Source organism: Hypanus sabinus, chromosome 20 (assembly GCF_030144855.1).
Source record: "Hypanus sabinus isolate sHypSab1 chromosome 20, sHypSab1.hap1, whole genome shotgun sequence".
In the NCBI taxonomy this organism is placed as follows: domain Eukaryota; kingdom Metazoa; phylum Chordata; class Chondrichthyes; order Myliobatiformes; family Dasyatidae; genus Hypanus; species Hypanus sabinus.
Window position 1 is genome coordinate 53,330,894 of NC_082725.1, and position 20,199 is coordinate 53,351,092.

Genomic DNA, 20,199 nt, shown 5'->3' on the forward strand with positions numbered 1-20,199 from the left:
AAACTGATTATCATCCTCATTTGGTATACCAAAAATTGCAGTAATAAAATGAGGTTGTAAATCGATATTCCAAACTGAGGAAATGGTAGCAAATATGTCCTTCCAATAGTTATGTAAAGTGGGACATGACCAAAACATATGGGTCAATGAAGCCACTTCTGAATGACATCTGTCACATTGAGGGTTAATATGAAAAAAGAATCGAGCAAGCTTATCTTTAGACATATGAGCTCTATGTACAATCTTAAATTGTATTAAAGCATGTTTAGCACATATAGAAGAAGAATTAACCATTTGTAAAATTTTTTCCCATTTTTCTATTGATATATTATATTGAAGTTCTTTTTCCCATTCTTGTTTAATTCTACCTGATATTTCTGGTTGTATCTTCATAATCATATTATAAATAAAAGCCACTAATCCCTTCTGATAGGGATTTAAGGTAAAAATCATACCTAAAAAGTCCATTGAAGTTGAATTGGGGAAGGATGGTAGAACTTTATGTAAAAAATTTCTAATTTGTAAATATCTAAAAAAGTTAGATTTAGGTAACTCAAATTTGTTGGAGAGTTGGTCGAAAGACATCAAACTACCTTCAAAGAAGAGATCACGAAAACATTTTATACCTTTCCTTTTCCATATGCTAAAGGCTTGATCTGTCAAAGAAGGTTTGAAAAAAAAATTAAGTAAAATAGGGCTATCAAGAACAAAGTTTTTCAGAGTAAAAAATTTATGAAATTGAAACCAAATTCGTAATGTATGTTTGACAACAGGGTTAGATATCTGTTTATTGAATTTAACTAAATCGGCAGAAAGAGAAGAACCCAGAACAGAGAATAGAGAATATCCCTGTGCCTCATTGCATTCTAAATTTACCCACAGTGGGCACAATGGTGAATCCAAATCTGATTTCCAATACATTAAGTTACGAATATTATTCGCCCAATAGTAAAATCTAAAGTTAGGTAGAGCTAAACCACCATCTTTTTTAGATTTTTGTAATTGCCTTTTACTTAACCTAGGATTTTTATTTTGCCACACAAATGAAGAAATTTTTGAATCAATGTTATCAAAAAAACATTTAGGAATAAAAATTGGTAAAGCTTGAAATAAATATAAAAATTTCCGTAGAATCATCATTTTAATAGCATTAATCCGACCAACTAATGATAAGGATAAGGGAGAACATCTTGTAGTCAGTTGTTGAATTTGATAAAGCATAGGTAGAAAATTCAATGTAAATAAATCTTTATATTTCTTAGTAATTTTTATACCTAAATAGATAAAGTTATCATCAACAACTTTAAATGGTGTCCTTTCATTCAATAAAGTTTGCGCGTTTAAAGGGAATAAATCACTCTTATCCAAGTTTAGTTTGTAACCAGAAAAACTACCAAATTGAGCCAACAAGGATAAAATAGCGGGAATAGACCTGTCAGGATCAGAAATATATAACAACAAGTTATCAGCATAAAGTGATAACTTGTATAATTTTTCATTACGGGTGATACCAAAAATATTAGGAGATTCACGAATAGCAATGGCTAAAGGTTCTAATGCAATATTAAGCAATAAAGGACTTAAGGGACAACCTTGTCTCGTACCATGAGATAATTGAAAAAAAGAAGATCTGTAATTATTTGTAAGAACAGAAGCAACAGGTTTATGATATATTAGTTTGATCCATGATATAAAATTAGGACTAAAATTAAAATATCTCAAAGTGTTAAATAAGTATACCCATTCAACTCTATCAAAGGCTTTTTCAGCATCTAGTGAAATAACACATTCTGGAATTGTGGGTGATGAAGTATAAATTATATTAATCAATTTTCTAATATTAAAAAAGGAATACAGATTCCTAATAAAACCAGTTTGGTCTTCTGAAATAATCTGTGATAATACCTTTTCTAACCTAATAGCTAAAATTTTTGTAAGAATCTTAGAATCTACATTTAATAGTGATATAGGGCGATAAGATGCACATAAAGTGGGATCCTTATCTTTTTTAAGAATTAGAGAGATAGTAGCTTCATAAAAAGACTGAGGTAATCTCTTCTTAACAAATGCATCATTAAAAATTTCACATTGCCAAGGGGAAAGCAAAGAAGAAAAAGTTTTAAAAAATTCTATAATATAACCATCAGGACCAGGAGCTTTCCCTGAGTTCATTGATGAGATAGCCTCTCCTATTTCGGCCAGAGAGATAGGAGCATCAAACAAGCTACGATCTTCATCTGTCAGTTTGGGAATATTCAAATTGTTAAAAAAGTTATCCATCATGGACAGATCGCCATCAAATTCTGATTGATATAAAGATTTATAAAAATCTTGAAAAGTGTTATTGATTTCTTTATGATCAGTAGTCAGATTGCCGTCTTGTTTACGAATTTTAATAATTTGTCGCTTAGTCGAAATAGCTTTTAATTGGTTAGCTAATAATTTACCAGTTCGATCACTATGGATATAAAATTGGGCCCTGGTCCTAATTAATTGATTCTCAATTGAAGAAGATAATAATAAGCTATGCTCCATTTGAAGCTCAACTCTTTTCTTATAAAGTTCTTTGGTAGGAGTCACAGAATAAATCTTATCAATTTCTTTAATTTTATCCACTAATAAAGCAATATCTAAATATCTTTGTTTTCTTTTACTGACAGAATATGAGATAATTTGTCCACGGATAAAAGCCTTAAAAGAATCCCAAAGTATCCCTCTGTCAATCTCTTCTGTATAGTTTGTTGAGAAAAACAAGTCAATTTGCTGTTTTATGTAGGTGATGAATTCTGGATCTTGAAGCAAAGTAGCGTTAAGTCTCCAAGATCTAATATTATTAGAAAAGTCCGAAATCTTGATAGATAGCTTCAAAGGTGCATGATCCGAAATAGCAATAGAATCATATTTACAATCAATAACATCTGTTAATAAACGATGATCAATAAGAAAATACTCAATTCTAGAATAACTGTGATATACATGTGAAAAAAACGAAAATTCTTTATCTTTTAGGGTTCAAAAACCGCCATATTTCAGTAATTCCCGAATCAACCATAAAAGAATTAATAAGTGAGGCTGATCTATTCGGAAGAATTCGAATAGGTTTAGATCTATCCATTGAAGGATTCAAACAACAATTGAAATCTCCACCCATTATCAACATATATTCATTTAGATTAGGAAGGGAAGTAAATAAACGTTTAAAAAATTCAGGGCAGTCAAAGTTTGGAGCATAAATATTAACTAGAACCACTTTTCGATTAAAAAGTGAACCAGTTATCAATCTGCCCTGTGGATCAGAAATAATTTCATGATGTGTAAACGAAATTGAAGGGTCTATAAAAATAGACACACCCCTAATTTTGGCAGTAGAATTCGAGTGGGATTGTTGACCTTTCCAGAACCTAAAACCATGCTCTTTTCTCGCTGCTGCCTTTGGGTAGAAGGTACGAAAACCTCAGGATTTGCACCACCTTGTTCAAGAACGGTTACTACCCCACAGCCAATGATCTTACTTTAAGGACTCTTTATCTCATTGTTTTTTGTTATTTATTTATATTTGCATTTGCACAGTTTGTAGTCTTCTGCACTCTGGTTGATCTTTCACAGATCCTGTTACAGTTACTATTTGCTGAGTTTGTCCACAGGAAAATGAATCTTAAGGTTGTATACGGTGTACTTTGATAATGACATTTACTTTGAACTTTGACCTTTAGTATGAATTGTTATTTGGCCACTTAAAAGACATAATATACTGTACTGTGCAAAAGCCTTAGGCACCCTAGCTGTATATATGGTGACATATATGTACTTGATAATAAAATTTACTTTGTGCTTTGAACTTTGAAGTCGTTGTGCTAAACCTGCAGGCTTCTGGTCCACACCTACATTCATATACAAAAAACAATGCTTGACAAAAGCATGCTAAATCTGATTTTTACAACAGATGGTTCGTGGTATGTATTTAGCACCTGTTGTAATGCTTTAGCCAAAGTTATTTCCAGTGCATCTTACTTGACCAATGAGCAGTTACACACGACAAAAGAGATGCTGACATGCTGAAAGTCTTGGGCAACATACACGAAATGCTGTACGAACTCAGCACATCAGGCAGCGTTTATGGAGGAAATTACATAGCCAATGTTTTGGGCTGAGTCACTCCATCTCTGCCCGAAATATTGACTGGATATTTCTCTTCATAGATGCTGCCTGACTTGTGTTCATCCAGCATTACATCACATCACTTGGGACAGGGTAGAGTAGCTAACTTTCACAGTATGTTCTGTACTTCAGGAAATGAAGGCTTTCTCTGGGACACTACAAGAGAGAAATCAAAGGCCCAGAAAGAAAAATTGTAGCTGTGTCTTGAGGGAACAAGCCAGTGAGATCCTTAGCAACCATACCTTTAGAAAGATTTTGTAATTTGAAGAACTATGGGTCAGAGTTGCGGAATGACCGTGGAGGCTAAGCTAAGGCGAATCCAAGATCATGAATCATAGAACACTACAGCATAGGAACCCGCCCTTTAACCGTCAATGTCCGCACTGTCAATGACACCAATTTAAACGATGCATCTGCCTGCATGTGATTTATATCCCTCAGTTCTGTGTCTGTCAAAACTGGTACTGATGAGGCTCTAGGCTACCGAAGAGTCAAGCTTCATGGGGATTGGTCAGGAAAACACATTTGAAGACAATGATCAGATCAACCATTATAAGGTGAATTGGTGGAGCAGGCTCCACAATTTAGCCATGGCCAGATGAAATGATGGAGCAGACTTGAGGGGCCAGGAGCAGTTAATCACTAACTTGTTTGAATTCAATTATAATTCAAAGGAATAGTGAAACAGGACAAGGTTACCGGAACAGCAATGGAATAGTCAATGAAAATATTAAATAAAAACAAAATAATCTGAGGTTAAGGAGTTAGCAGTAGCTTTCAGGCACCATCTGTGGAGAAAGAAACAGTAATAGTTATTTTTAGTGGTGTGAATGTCCTACATTATTACAGACCCCTAATGTAATAAAAATACAGGGATCAATATACGTGGCTGCTTCACAGTCCCTGAGTCACTTTTGCCCTGAACTTATCAATATACTGTACCAAAGAATAATTAAGGGAAGCCTGGTAGCATAGTGGTCAGCACAACACTTCACAATACCAGCAGCCTGGGTTCAATTCCCACCGCTGCCTGTAAGGAGCTTGTACGTTCTCCCCATGATCATATGCATTTCCTCTGGGTGCTCTGGTTTCCCCCAATGGTCCAAAGACATGCCGGTTGGTAGATTAATTGGTCGTTGTAAATTGTCCCATGATTAGACTAGGGTTAAATCGAGGTGTGGATCTAAGGGTTGGATGGGCCTATTCCGCACTGTACCTCAATAAATAAATAAAACAGTTATGTGCAGAGTCCCTTCCACCAGACTCTGACAAAAGGGATGTTGCAGTTTGAGAGACCTTGCACATATTGGCTGCAATGTTCCTTACGTTGCAACATATCGGATCTTTTTGTATTTTGGCTATTGCACAGTAATGCAAGGCATGGCATAAACGTGCCTATTGCCTATAGCCACTTTTACTGTAGCCCCCAATAATTTGTTACCTGCCAGGATCAATAACTCCATTTGGAGCCAGCATGACCCTAGTGTATTTGATAGGCTACAGGAGATTGGTAATGATTACAGCTTATTCAGTCTGAGGACCTTGGAAGAGTGAGTGAGCTGTGGATTAAATCTGTATACTGTGGCATTGTCTGTATCCTGATGAGGTGTTCTCATATGCCATGGCAGTGCAGCAGTTAGAACAATGCTCTATTCCAGACCATTCCAGAGTTTGGAGTTCAATTCCAACACAGTCTGTAAGGAGTTTGTATGTTCTCCCCACTCTGTGTGTGGGTTCTTCAGTTTCCTCCCACAGTTCAAAGATGTACTGGATAGTAGGTTAACTGATCATTGTAAATTTTCCTGTGACTAGACTGGGGTTAAATAGGTGGGTTGCTGGGTAGCATGGCTTATTAAACTGTAAGGGAATATTCCACGCTGGCACTTCGGGCAGCAATGAGGGTCCTCCATTGCTGTCTGTCCTTACCGTCACACACAGATATAGGATTTGTCATTGCTGTTTCTGTAACAAATTTTTTTGACCAGTCAGGGTTGTTAGCCCTGGGATGAACCCTTGAACCTTGAAGAATGGTGGACCACCCTTAGTCTGGCCTCTACCCTTTGACCTGTTTGGCATGGATGACCCTATCAACAGCCAAAGCAAAAGGCCCTGACTCTAGCCAACATTGCTCTCTGGGTCATTGAGGCATGCAAGCCCCAAACCCCATGACAAGGCTGTGATCCATTTGGAGGTGTCCCACACTGTATCTTTAAATAAACAATGAAATAACAGAAATTTTAAATTTCATATTTTTTTATAACATAGAAAGTGGACATTTGGTCCACTGAATCTATGCTAGCTGTCAATCCAGTCCCATTTCAATGTAACCTGTGCTCATATACCTTCTCATCAGCTCCGACCTGACTCTTCCATTACCCAACTGCACCTGAGGCGATTGACAGTGACCAGTTAACCTAACTAGCAGCATGTCTTTGAGATATGGAACAAAACTGGGAGTTTCAGGGATTCACACAACATCTATGTAGGCAGAGCTGGAGGTCAGGGTTGAACAAGCATCACTAAGCTGTGGGCCACTGTGGCAACCTCATGGTAGGGAGCGTGGTTGCATGTGAGAGCTTAATGTGGGGAAAACTGCAATCCTGGGAACTTCGCTTTGTTTAGGTTTGGAAAGTGTATCTATCCTTGGCTTTTCCAATATTTGTTAACAAATTTCATCACACATGCCAGTGATAATAAACCTGATTTTGATTCTGATTAACCAGCTGATCACTCCCACTCATGATACTCTCCATGGTGAAAGTCACACACAGTACACCACAGTACACCAGTCTACCACATACCTTGTGCTGCCAAGCAGAAATGTCCAATTGTCAACCAGAGTTTAGAGCAGGGGTTCCCGACCTTTTTTTTAATGCCATGGATCTCTATCATTAATTGAGGGGTTTGTGGATCCTAGGTTGGGAACCTCTGGTTTAGAGGCAGCAGTTCTCGGACTCTTATGCACAGACTTGCTTTTCACCTCTGCTTTTGGTTGCCAGTTCTTTCAGTCCTTCTCAGTTAGTTTCAAATGTTGTAAGCTACCTTGGCAATGTTAATACTTAATGAGGAGCTGCAAAATGTCACCCTCAGTGGGAATCCATTCTTTTTGAAATGTTTGTACCCTACTAGTTTTGAGCAAAAGCATTGAAAGGCAATATCCTCCAGATTTAAAATCACCCATGTTAAATTATTGTTATGAAGCTTCACGCCACAAGTGCAAGTTCATAAAATAATCCCACATGATCTTCTCAATGCACTTTACTGAACACTTTCCTGTCTGATAAATGTATCTGATCCCTTGACAATAACCCAGTCAAGAACAAGGACATTCTCTCTGATCAATTAAACAATATTTATGCCTCAACAGACACTTCAGAAACAGTTCAATGGTCCATTATCACATTATTGCTTGTTTGAGATCTCATGTGTAGATTGGCCAGCTGCTTTTATCTTTTCATTTTTCTGTCAAGGCCAGAATTCTTTGCCAAACTCTCACATCACTTGAGAAAGTGTGGTGAGTGATTTGCTTGAATCACTGCAATCTTTCTGGGAAAAACAATTCTACAATGACATCTCAAATCAGGATGATGTATGGCTTGAAAGGAAATATACAGATGGTATCCCCCTGTACCTGAAACCCTTGTCCTTCTTGGTAATAGAAGACAAAGCTTCAGAAGATGTTTTCAGAGTGGCGAGGCAAGTAACTGCAGTGTATTTTTCACATAATAGACATTTGCAGCCACTGAAAATGCACGTTTTGAAGCAGTGAATGTGGTGCTTTGTCCTGGATGATGTTGAGCTTCATGAGCTTCTCATCAAGTGGGGATTATTCCAAATCATTCCAAACTTGTGCCAGTTAAAAAGTGGAGAGGACAGCCACTGTCTATAGGATACCGTCTGACCTGCATTTTGTATCCATCCATGCAGTGCTGGCCCTTTTGAGTTTTTGGTCAATGGTCATCTCTAGGATGCTGACTGTTCTATAAAATCCTGGTTAGACTGCAGTTGTATGAAACCCTATTTAAACTATTCTTGGAGTATTGTGTTGAGTTTTGGTTGTCTCATTACAGGAGGGCTGTGGAGGCTTTAGAGGAGAGGGTGCAGAGGAGATCTACCAGGATGCTGCCTGAATTGGAGAGCATATCTTATGAGGATAGGGTGAGCAAGCTAGGTTTTTTTCTTTGGAGCAAAGGAGTATGAGGGGTAACTTGACAGACATGCACAAGATGATAAGAAGCAGCAATCAACTAGAGAGCCAGAGACTTTTTCACAGAGTGGAAATGGCTAATATGGGGGGTTGTAATTTTAAATTGATTGAAGAAAAGTAGAGCGGAGATGTCAAAGGTAAGTATTTTACAGAGCGTGGTAACTGTGTGGAACGCAGTCAGGGTGGTGGTAGAGCCAGATACATTAGGGATATTTAAGAGATTCTTAGATAAGCACATGGATGATAGAAAAATGGAGGGCTATGTGGGAGGAAATGGTTAGATTGATTTTAGAGTAGCTTAAAAGATTGCACAACATCGTGGACTGTGCTGTTATGTGCTATGCTCTATGATGGTGGGGAGACTTATATAACTGGTAATGCAACTTGGACGCAAGGCTAGAGTTTCCGTTGCTGGATGTGGTGAGAGACTGCATTTTTGTAGCTCAAATATTACTTGCCAAGAATGAGCTTTGACAAGCCTGTTTCTTGTCAAGATTTTGGTGCCTGCAGGATTGGTTGCTTGATTTGCTGAAGGGATTATATATCTACTGTGAGCTGAGACGTAGTAAATAACAAAAAGTGATCTGTTTCCATGTATAACCATATAACAATGACAGCACGGAAACAGGCCATCTTGGCCCTTCTAGTCCGTGCCACTGACCCGCACTCAGCCCATAACCCTCCATTCCTTTCCTGTCCGTATACATATCTAATTTTGCTTTAAATGACAATACCGAACCTGCCTCTACCACTTCTACTGGAAGCTCATTCCACACAGCTATCACTCTCTGAGTTAAGAAATTCCCCCTCATGTTACTCTTAAACTTTTGCCCCCTAACTCTCAACTCATGTCCTCTTGTTTGAATCTCCCCTACTCTCAATGGAAAAAGCCTATCCAAATCAACTCTATCTATCCCCCTCATAATTTTAAATACCTCTATCAAGTCTCCCCTCAACCTTCTACGCTCCAAAGAATAAAGACCTAACCTGTTCAATCTTTCCCTGTAACTTAGGTGCTGAAACCCAGGTAACATTCTAGTAAATCTTCTCTGTACTCTCTCTAATTTGTTGACATCTTTCCTATAATTCGGTGACCAGAACTGTACACAATACTCCAAATTCAGCCTTACCAATGCCTTGTACAATTTTAACATTATATCCCAACTCCTATACTCAATGCTCTGATTTATAAAAGCCAACATACCAAAAGCTTTCTTCACCACCCTATCCACATGAGATTCCACCTTCAGGGAACTATGCACCATTATTCCTAGATCACTCTGTTCTACTGTATTCTTCAATGCCCTACCATTTACCACGTATGTCCTATTTGGATTATTCCTACCAAAATGTAGCACCTCACACTTATCAGCATTAAACTCCATCTGCCATTGTTCAGCCCACTCTTCTAACTGGCCTAAATCTCTCTGCAAGCTTTGAAAACCTACTTCATTATCCACAATGCCATCTACCTTAGTATCATCTGTATACTTACTCATCCAATTTACCACCCCATCATCCAGATCATTAATGTATATGACAAACAACATTGGACCCAGTACAGATCCCTGAGGCACACCACTAGTCACCGGCCTCCAACCTGACAAACAGTTATCCACCACTACTCTCTGGCATCTCCCATCCAGCCACTGTTAACTCCATTTTACTACTTCAATATTAATACCTAATGATTGAACCTTCCTAACTAACCTTCTATGCTGAACCTTGTCAAAGGCCTTACTGAAGTCCATATAGACAATATCTACTGCTTTACCCTCGTCAACTTTCCTCGTAACCTCTTCAAAAAATTCAGTAAGATTAGTCAAGCATGACCTTCCTCGAACAAGTCCATGTTGACTGTTCCTAATCCGACCCTGTCTATCCAGATAATTATATATACCATCTCTAAGAATATTTTCCATTAATTTACCCACCACTGACATCAAACTGACGTATATTGATGAATGTTCCCAGCAGCAGCTTCTCTTGTTGGTAAGGAGTACGTGAGCCTTTGACTTTACAGAAATCCAATGGAACACTACACTTTGGAATTCTTGCTACATTACAGTCACCTACCAATCGCCCTTTCCCTACCTGCTCAGCCGCCAGCCCTGGAGATGATTAATACAGAGTCAGGCTTGGCTTGGTAAGTAGCACCTTAAACCTCAAAGTTTGAAAGTCATGGGTTCAAGACCCACTCCCAAAGACTTGAGACAAAATCAAACCTGACACCTTCTCACCATCACAAAGGGAAAGAGAAGCTTTACAGTTTGCATTTAGGGATGAGACCTAGCAAAGCACGTCACTTCCAGATGGATGCAAAGAAGTTCTACATTACTTTGAGATAGGAAAATCCTGTGCAGGTCACTAGTTATACCTCACTTAACTGAAGCAGTTAGATGATATTTTTTGATAGATGTTTGAGTGTATACTGTCTGCAAAGCATTTTGGAAGGTTCCTGAGGTAGAGAAAGTTGGCACACACATATGGGTGTCAAGAGTAGTGGGCAGGGAGTAATTAAAGAGAGAAGATTCTGAAGAATAGTTCCATCTAAGGAGAGTCATTTAATGTTTTGCTCCAATTTTCTACCAGATGGTTTTGTAGGTCAGTTACCCATGAGGTAGGAAAACCTGAGGCAGATAATGTAGCAGAGGAACATGTTGGTCATGTGTTGAGGAGGTGGAAAGAAGGCCAACTGGGAGAGCTGGTTGCCTGGGGTGAGTTTATGATCAAACGGTATGTGATGTGGTCAGTCACAATTTAGACTATAAGACCATAAATATTTGATTAGAAAGGGACAGAGAGAGATTGATAGAAAGTGGTCATAGGACAGATAACACATGACAAAGTTTGCAAGGTTTTCCCTGCTCCTAGCCAACAACTAGTCTTACAAGGCTAGTTACCATATCAATTCAATTCTTACCATCTCTTCCTACGTGCCAAATTTTCGGAGACCCAGGAATCTAGCTGCCATGAGAAAGCCTATGAAGATGAAAGTATGCAAGCTCCTTGGAAACATATAGTGATTGATGCTGATCTTAGGAGCAAATTAGATGCCTAGAACCATTCCAGCTCTCGTAATTAAATCAGCAGTGGGAGAGGCTGTGATAGAATCAAGTCAGTTCAGAAATATTTCAAAATTTTGACTTCCCACCTGAGCAGTTCTGCTTATTTCTGGGTGTAAATTTAAGCCCCAAACATTAATTTTCTTTCACCACCGTTGGCAGGGTTCTCACGGTGTACTGGCAGAATATTAATGACTCCTGTGCCCTTTGCTTTAATGAGCCAAGCGGATAGTACAAGGTTTAAGCTGACCAGCAGTCACCCTTCACAAATCCCAGTTACTGAGGTGAGCCTGAATGAAGACACAAGAGACTGCAGATGCTGGGATGTGGAGAAACAAACAGGCGTTCGAGCAACACCTGTGAGGAAAATGGACAGTCAATATTTTGGGTCAATACACTTCAGCTGGGTGCAAGGACAGTGAGAAGTAGCTTGGAGTAACAGGTAGAAGCAACAAGGGGCTGAATCCGATAGGAGGGGAACAAAAATTTAGAATTCTCTGATTTCTAGTAAACTGCTCCCCCTCTGTCCTTTTTCTTCCTCCCGATCTTCCTGGTTCTTCCAATAATCATCACAAGCTCCATCGCTCTGTTTCCTTCGCCCCCTTCACTGACTCCACCTGCCTACCGTGCACACACTCCTCCATTTACTCCCCCCACTCCTGTGCTTCCATCTGCCCTCCCCACCTCACTTATTTACATCCATGTACCACCTATCAGATTCCATTATCTTCAGCCCTTTCTCACCTCCACCTATGACCTTCCAGCTTCTCCTCCTATTTCCACTCTTTCCTCCTCAAAGTTCGAAATAAATTTGTTATCAAAGTACATATATGTCGACATATACTAGTTTGAGATTGATTTTCATGCAGGTATTTACAGGAAAATAAAAAAAATACAATTTATGAAAAACTATACAGAACAAAGGCTGACGAAGATCCACTGTGTAAAAGAGAGCAAATCATGCTGAAATAAGTAAATAACACTGAGAACATGAGTTGTAGAGTCCTCGAAAATGATCTTATCGGTTGTGGAGTCAGTTCAGCTTTGAGGTGAATGAAGTTATCCATGCCAGCTCAGGAGTTTTATCTTTGTAGGGTAATAACTGTTCCTAAACCTGCTAGCGTGACGTAAGTCACTTGTACCTCTTGCCCAATGGCAGTAGAAAAAGAGAGCATGTCCTGGATGCTGGGGGTCATTGATGATGGATGTTGCTTTCGCGTGGCTGCACTGCTTTTAAATGTATTCAATGGTGTGTGGAGAGCTCTGCCTGTGATGGACCGGGATGTGATAGGTATCAGCCTATTCCATCTCTCACTTGGATCCACGTATTTCCTTCTCACTTGAGCGGCACTTCTCCTTCCGCCTTTTTATACCATCTGCTGCTCTTCTATCTTTGAGTCTGGATGAAGAGTTTAGACCTGAAACATTAGCTGTCCATTTCCTTCTGTAGGTGCTGCCTGACTTCCTCCAGTACCTTGTGTGTTATATTGCGATGAGCCTGCTCCTTCCTGCTGTTTCCATCCTGCGCTGACTTCATGAGTGTTTCAGATATTAGTGGAGTTCCTGCATTGATATTATGATAGGATTTCCTGTGGTAAAAACCAAGTGAACTTCTATAATTGGCTTGTTCGAATGTTTCTCCTTATTCATAGATTAGAACTCATATTACATTCCATAACACAGGAGTTCTTTCAGTATTTTGTGTGATGAAGTATTATTGGTCCAAGCATTCTAAATTGCCAATGGTGACAGCACATTGGGAAAAGTAGGACTGGGCTGGTCATAGCCATGGCCAACAGTCCATTTGTCTTTGTTTCTCTGTGTGCTATGGGAACTGTGAGTGTTGATTCACTAATAAAGTGATAGTTTTTGCATATTTTGAAGGATTATAATATTCACTCACTCAGAAATTAGCACCTTCCAGTATAATTTATATAAAAGCATTGTGGCAAGATAGCAATTTCCCTTTAATTTAGTGAGTTATGGTGTGGCATTGCACTATTACAGACTTTGTCCGCCTGTGTGGATATGAAAGAGCCAAGGCACTATTCAAGCAAGAACCCATTGTCTTGGTTAATATTTATCCTTTAAACAAATCTTAAGTTATAATATGGTGGCCAAATTCATTGTTATTTATGGATGATGTTTGTGAACAAATTGACATTTCCTAAATACTGGTGTCCATACTTCATTGCCAGGGAATGTCTTGCTGTTGAGTCTTTGATTCTTGTCATTCACTGGACAACTACTTGTAGTCCAAGAAATGTAGGAAGAATGGACAACAAAGCATCACAGACTGGAAGCCTATATTGGGAATAAGAGCCAAATTCATTATCCCATTTTTATTGTCTCAAGGAGTCTTCCATGTGTCACAATCATACAACCACTGAGCTAGACAGAGCCTCACAGCTCCAGTGAACCACATTCAATCCTGAGAACCCTAAGGTGGCTGGGGTTCTGCTGGAGTCCGTGATCTACAACTCAAACTATGGTTCTTTGCAAGTGGTGGGTCTTCAGTCTGGTTGTGTGGCCTGGTGCTTTGTTATCTCCCGGAAAGGCCTAGAAGACACATGCTTTCAGGGAGCGGCCCTGCAGATGACCTGGTTCCTCGCTGATTTCATTACTGAAGAATCATGGGAGACTGAAACATTAGGACAACAGGCAATATGTGCTGCTGTCGGAAGATGGCCCCTGTACTCCAGCATTCCCTCTCTCTCTCTCCTTTGATGTTGAGTGAGAGCCTGTCGGCCCTCAGGCGGGGAGGTCGGAGAAGCGATGCAGAAGATTGTAACATCGGAACAACGAGTTGCTGGTCTCTACCCTCGCTGTTGTAGGAGTGAACTCTCTCTCTCCCTTGCTGGTGAGAGAGAGCCTGTATGAGATGCAGAAGTGCGGGATTATGGACTGTAGTTTTTGAGAGACACTAGATCAAGATCAAGGTCTCCTTGGAGGGCTTTTGCTATTGCTTCGGGGGTGAAATGGGATTGGTGCTTCTGCTGCTGCAAGTGGGGTGGGGGGGTGGGTACTTCTCTGTGGGATAGGGAGGAAGGCTTTGGAGTTTTGATGTTTCTATCATTCATTCTTTTCGGTTTCTTGCTTCGTGGATGTCTTTGAAGAGCAAGGACCACAGGTTGTATACTGTATACATTCTCTGATATTAAATTGAACCATTTAAACCATGTGTGAGGTTTGCACATTCTCCCCGTGGCCATCTGGGTGCTTCAGCCTCCATCCATGTCTCAAAGCTAATCAGGCTGGTCGGTCACTGGGCCACGGTCAGTTGTCCTTCTCAGCACGTATTGTAGCTGAGTGGTGGAATCTGGGGGGAGTTGATGGGAATGTGCAGACAGTAAGATGGGATTAGTGTAAGTTGTGTTTACCGGTGAGGGAGATATCAGTTAATTGATGGACTGGTCTCTATGCTGTTCAGAATCAGGTTTACTATCACTGACATATGTCATGAAATTTGTTGTTTTGCTGCAGCAATACAGTACAATACAGGTGTTCCCCCCCCCCCCTTACAAAGGTAGAGCGTTCCTATGAAGCCTTTCTTGAGCCGAAATGGTATAAAGCGAAGAACCATTAATTTATATGGGAAAAATTTTTGTAAAAGTGAAAATCTTCTTTGTGATGCGAAAATAGGTTACCAATGTAGGTCTTTTGTAAAAGTGAAGTGGCGTAAAGCAAACATTCATAAAGCAGGGGACACCTGTACATACAAATACTATAAATTACAGTAAGAAATATAGATATAAAATTAAATTAGATAACTACTGCAAAGAGAGAAAAAAATAGTAAGCTAGTGTTCATGGATTGGTTTATTGTTCATTGAGAAATTTGATGGTGGAGTGAAAGAAACAATTCCTAAACATTGAGTGTATGTCTTCAGGCTCCTGTACCTCCTCTCTGATGGTAGTAATAAAAAGAGTGCATGCCTTGAGTAGTGGGGGTCCTTAATGGTGGATCACACCTTTTTGAGGCATCGTCTTTTGAAGGTGTCCTCGAATACAGGGAGGCCAGTGCCCATGATGGAGCTGGCCGAGCTTGCAACCTTCTGTGCCTTTTCCAATCCTGTGCAGTGGCTCCCTCCATACCAAATGGTGAAGCGACCCAAACTCCTAATGAAATATAGTGGCTGACGTGCTGTCTTCGTATTTGCATCAATATGTTGGGCCCAGGATAGACCTTCAGCGATGTTGGTACCCAGGAATTTAAAACTGCTCCTCCTTTCCACAGCTGACCCTCACGATGAGGAGTGCTGTATGTTCTCTCAACTTCCTCTTCCTGAAGTCCACAATCAGTTCTTTGGTCTTACTGGCATTGAGTTCAATGTTGTTGTTGTGACACCACTCAACCAGCAGGTCTACCTTATCCCTGTACACCCTTTTTTTACCAGCTGAGGTTCTGCCTTCAACAGTTGTGCCATCGGTAGATTTATAGATGGCATTTGAGCTGTGCCCAGCCACAGTCATAGTGCAGAGACAGTAGAGTGATGAGCTAAGCATACATCCTTGAGGTGTGCCAGTGTTGATCTTCAGTGAGGGGGGAGATGTTATTTCCGATCCGCACTCACTGTTGTCTCCCAATGAGGGAGTTAAGGATCTAGTTGCAGAGGGAGGTACAGATTTTGAAGCTGAGGGGATGATGGTGCTGCATGCTGAGCTGAATCAATAAACAGTAGCCTGATGGGCCCATAGCTGAGTGGGCAGCCAGTGGGATTGTAGACCTTATTGTGGAGGTAGGCAAATCGCAGCAGGTCCAAGTCCTTGCTTAGGTAGGAGTTAATTCTAGCCATGATCAGCCTCTCAAAGCAGTTCATCACAGTAGATGTGAGTGCCACTGGGTGATAGTTGTTGAAGCAGCTCACCCTCCTCTACTTGGGCACTAGTATGGTTGACGCCCTTTCGAAACAGGTGAAAACTTCTGACTGTGACAGTGAGAGAGTAAGCATGCCTTTGATCACGCCTGCCAACTGGTTGGCACAGGTTTTCACTGCCCTCCCAGCTGCAATGAGAGATGTTTTGATGTCAGCCTCTGAGACAGTTTGACTGTTTGACTCTGTGGCTGAGGGATTTTGCTGTGGACGCCCAGAGGAAGGTATTTGCTGTAAGTTATGAGTTTCCAAATGAGCAACCTTATCTTAGATCTACTAACATCACTGAAATGAAAGAAAGGTGCAACACGGGCTGCCAACTTGCTGTCACTCATTCTCCACTGTAGCAGAAAATACGGTTTTTAACTCTCAAAGGAGCTGAAGATACATAGTGATTTCCAGTTTTAGTGAGGTATGTGGGTTAGTAACTACCTGCTGAGAACAAAAATGTCTTGTTTTCATTTTCACTGTCTTCAAGTTATAAAACGATTCAGAGCAGAAGTCCCGGTTATCTTTGATCTGCTGAAATTGTGAGGAGGAAGTGACGATGAATGGATAATTTTAGCACTATAAATAACTCAAGTGCCTCAGCTAGCAGGGCAGCTGCAGACCATTGCTCGAGCCTCAAATGCAGAGGGGATCGTGAAGACATACAGTAGATGAAATTCAGGTAACGCTGTGCAAACTTCTTGTGGCCATCTGGTCAGTGATAGATCTCAGTTTGACCACTTATTATTTATTTTTGAGGTAGCATTAAATATTGAAGATAACCTAGAGGGAAAGAGTAATTTTGTCTTCTAAGCTGTCTTGCATCAACTGTTGTTTTCCAATATGAAAGTGAACCCTCAGTGATCTGCATTTTAACCCTTTGAGATTGTGAGTAGCCGGGCAACCAAGATGTAAACAGTACGACAGGGGCTTTTGGTGCACTTGGTGATCAGATGATTCCTCTGATGACTGATCCTTCCTTACTCCCGACTTTATTTGAGAAAGAGTTAGATGGGCTAGGAAAATTTTGAAAAGGAGCATTGTGCTGGAGTATAATTCATTGAAGTGCAAACCATATTCTCTTTGGGCCCCTGGGACAATTAACAGTGTTATACTCTTCATAACATGAAACATTGATGTGATAATTAAAAAGTGGCTAGGCAGTAAGCATTTACTGATCCTCATACTGTAATTTCAAATCAATTTAGAATTTTTGAGCCATCAACTATACTATACCATAGTTGCTCTAGTATATGTTCAGATTGCAGAGAAGTAGTTATGCACATGGGTTTGTGAGATTGTGCTTGGGGGTCCATTAAATGCCTGAATATCAGCATTTGTGTACACAGTTGAAAATGTATGCATGTTTATATGAGTGTGTGTGGTGAGTGTGTGTGAGCAGTGTGTGTGTGTGCATATGCGTGTGTATCTGTATGAGTGTGCATGCGAGTGTTTGTTTGTAACTGTGTATGTGTGCATGTGTATGTTTGCCGTCTTTCAGCAATGAAAACGTGATATATTTTTCTTCCTCTTGGTGGGGTTTACCCTTGCATTCCTTGTGGTAATGATGGTCCCACAGTGGTGTCTGATAGGGATTTCAGGATATGTATGTACAGACTCTATGCATCTATGCTTCCTTTAAGATTACCTCCTAATAATGCTCTTCTGCCATCACTGTTCCTTATTACGTGCAAGTGCTATTATGGGAGGTTCCGTGAAGAGATAATGGTTTACCTGTTTCTCGCTGTAATAGGTGTGTGATAGGTGGCATCTCTAAACATAAAGGAAATGTGAATGGTCTCAGGTATTTCTCCAGTTCCATTAAACTTCCTCCTTAATAGACACAGAAGGGTGAAAGAGGTAACCCAGAGAATGGAGGGGCTGAATGGCCTATTCTGGCTTCAGTATTCTGCAATTCATGTTCTGGCTCCTCTTTGCTTCGTTCTGCGTGTTACCTTTTTCACTCTGAATCCCCAGTGTCCTGGTTATCACTGGCACCTCCCAGCAATGCACCTCCCACTGGACTTAACTGCAGAGTGATGTCAGGAATTCCCAGAAATATTGCTACCCACAGCTTACAGCAGTCCCATTCCCCGAAAGAATGGAATGTGTAACAACAATAACCAGCACTCACATATCATTTTAATGAACAAATTACAATTACGCTGCACAATTATGTTTAGGACCAGAAATTCTAAAGCCTGGATTAATATTCCAGAAATGTGGGTTCAAATCTAATTATAATAGTTTATGAGTTCAGTTGAAAGTAACTGTACTGTAAGGCAACACACACAAAATGTTGGAGGAATTCAGCAGGTCAGGCAGCATCTATGGAAAAGAGAACAGAGCTGACGTTTTGTGCCGAGTCCCTTCATCAGTATGCTCCAGGCCAGGTAGTACTACTGATGGTAAGGGTGAAGCTATTTGAGAGTCATGAAAATATAAATCATGAAGGCTTTTTAGTGAAGAGAAGCTGATAGCCTCACCTGGTGTGGAGATGTACATCAACAGGAATTGCCACTTTAAGCAAAATAAATATAAAAATCAGATAAAGCAGCAAACTTCCACACTCCTCTTTGCTAACACTACAGGCTGGGAGAATTCTCCACGTCACTGTCCAAATCAGTTGCTGCTCATGCAGCCATATTCCTCACCCAATGCTCCGGATTGCTGCTACCGGATATTTCCACAAGCCCTGAAGTGGTTTCCAAAGATAACTCACTGTTGTCATGACAGCAGTGCCCACATTTCACATATAAATGCAATAAAAATGCACAAGACACTTTGGTATCAAATAAAATTTGAGACTAACACCAAGACCATCCCTTGTCTTACGAAGTGTGTGGCACTATCAGGATAGAGTAACCTAAGAATTCGTCATGAAGTCTCAGGACCTGATCTGGAACATACTTGCCAGTGGCTCTTCATAGTGAACACCACTTTCAGCTGCTTAATCATTGAACTTCCCCTCCATCATCTGTCACAGACTGTACTTGGAGAAGGCTGCACACTGTTCAGTTCCATCCCTATTTCTGCAGGTAATGAGTCTGCATCACACAGCCAAACCCAGAAACAATCAATCTTGAGGCACTCAAGCAGGAAGTCACATTTTTACTCTGCAAATGCCAAGCAGTGACTAACTATAATGAATAAAGGGCTGATGTAGAATAGTGGTGATGTTACTGGGCCAGAAGTCCTGCAGTTGCAATTAATATTCCAGAAATGTGAGTTCAAATCGAATTATAGCAGTTTGAATGATTAAATTTAAATAATTGTCATGCAACACCAATAATGATAACTGTAAATCAATCAACTCAGTCGATGCATTGTTCCAGAACATCTAGTGGCATTTTCCTGTATCAGATTCTCTGCCATCAATTTCAAGGAGTCCACTGTTTATTTAGCAAGATAAGCCTCATACAGTATGTCCTCTTGACATGCTTGGCAGCTCCAACACTCACCACTTTAAGTTTTCAATACTCCAGACCTTATACATCCAACTTCTACAACCTAAAAGGCAAATTGGGGGACACTCTACATACCTGAATTTTGGATAGTTTGCAAAAATTGTCAGGACTGTAGTGATTTTGTAGGAAACTCCTGGTTACCTGAAGGCAGCCTTATGCATGCGACTTTTGAAATGAGTAGCTTGAAATCTCTTAGGGTCAGCACATTGGAAAAATCCCTTGATTTGCTCAATCTATCAAATCACACGTTGACCTGAACTTGGAAATACATTGGTGTTCTTTCATTGCTTACTGAGCAAGGTCTTCATATTCTCTACCCAATATTGCCACAAACACTGAAGTGGTTTACACTTCATTGTTGTTATGATAGCAATGCTCACATTTCACACACAAATGAAATAAAAATGCATCACAAGGCACTTCACTATCAGGCAAAATTTG

General features: G+C 40.1%; 1 protein-coding gene across 5 annotated transcripts in view; it reads left to right on the top strand.

The window, feature by feature from the left end:
• Positions 1–20,199, top strand: part of ripor2 (RHO family interacting cell polarization regulator 2) — a 215,778-nt gene that overhangs the window by 91,350 nt on the left and 104,229 nt on the right. Inside the window, exon 1 of one of the 5 annotated variants that reach the window (XM_059945525.1) lies at positions 16,896–16,973. The exons of the other annotated variants lie outside the window; for them this stretch is intronic. The gene's annotated coding sequence lies outside the window, so the exon portion shown is untranslated. Of the gene's footprint in view, positions 1–16,895; positions 16,974–20,199 lie in introns of those variants that run through there. 5 annotated transcript variants of the gene reach the window in all.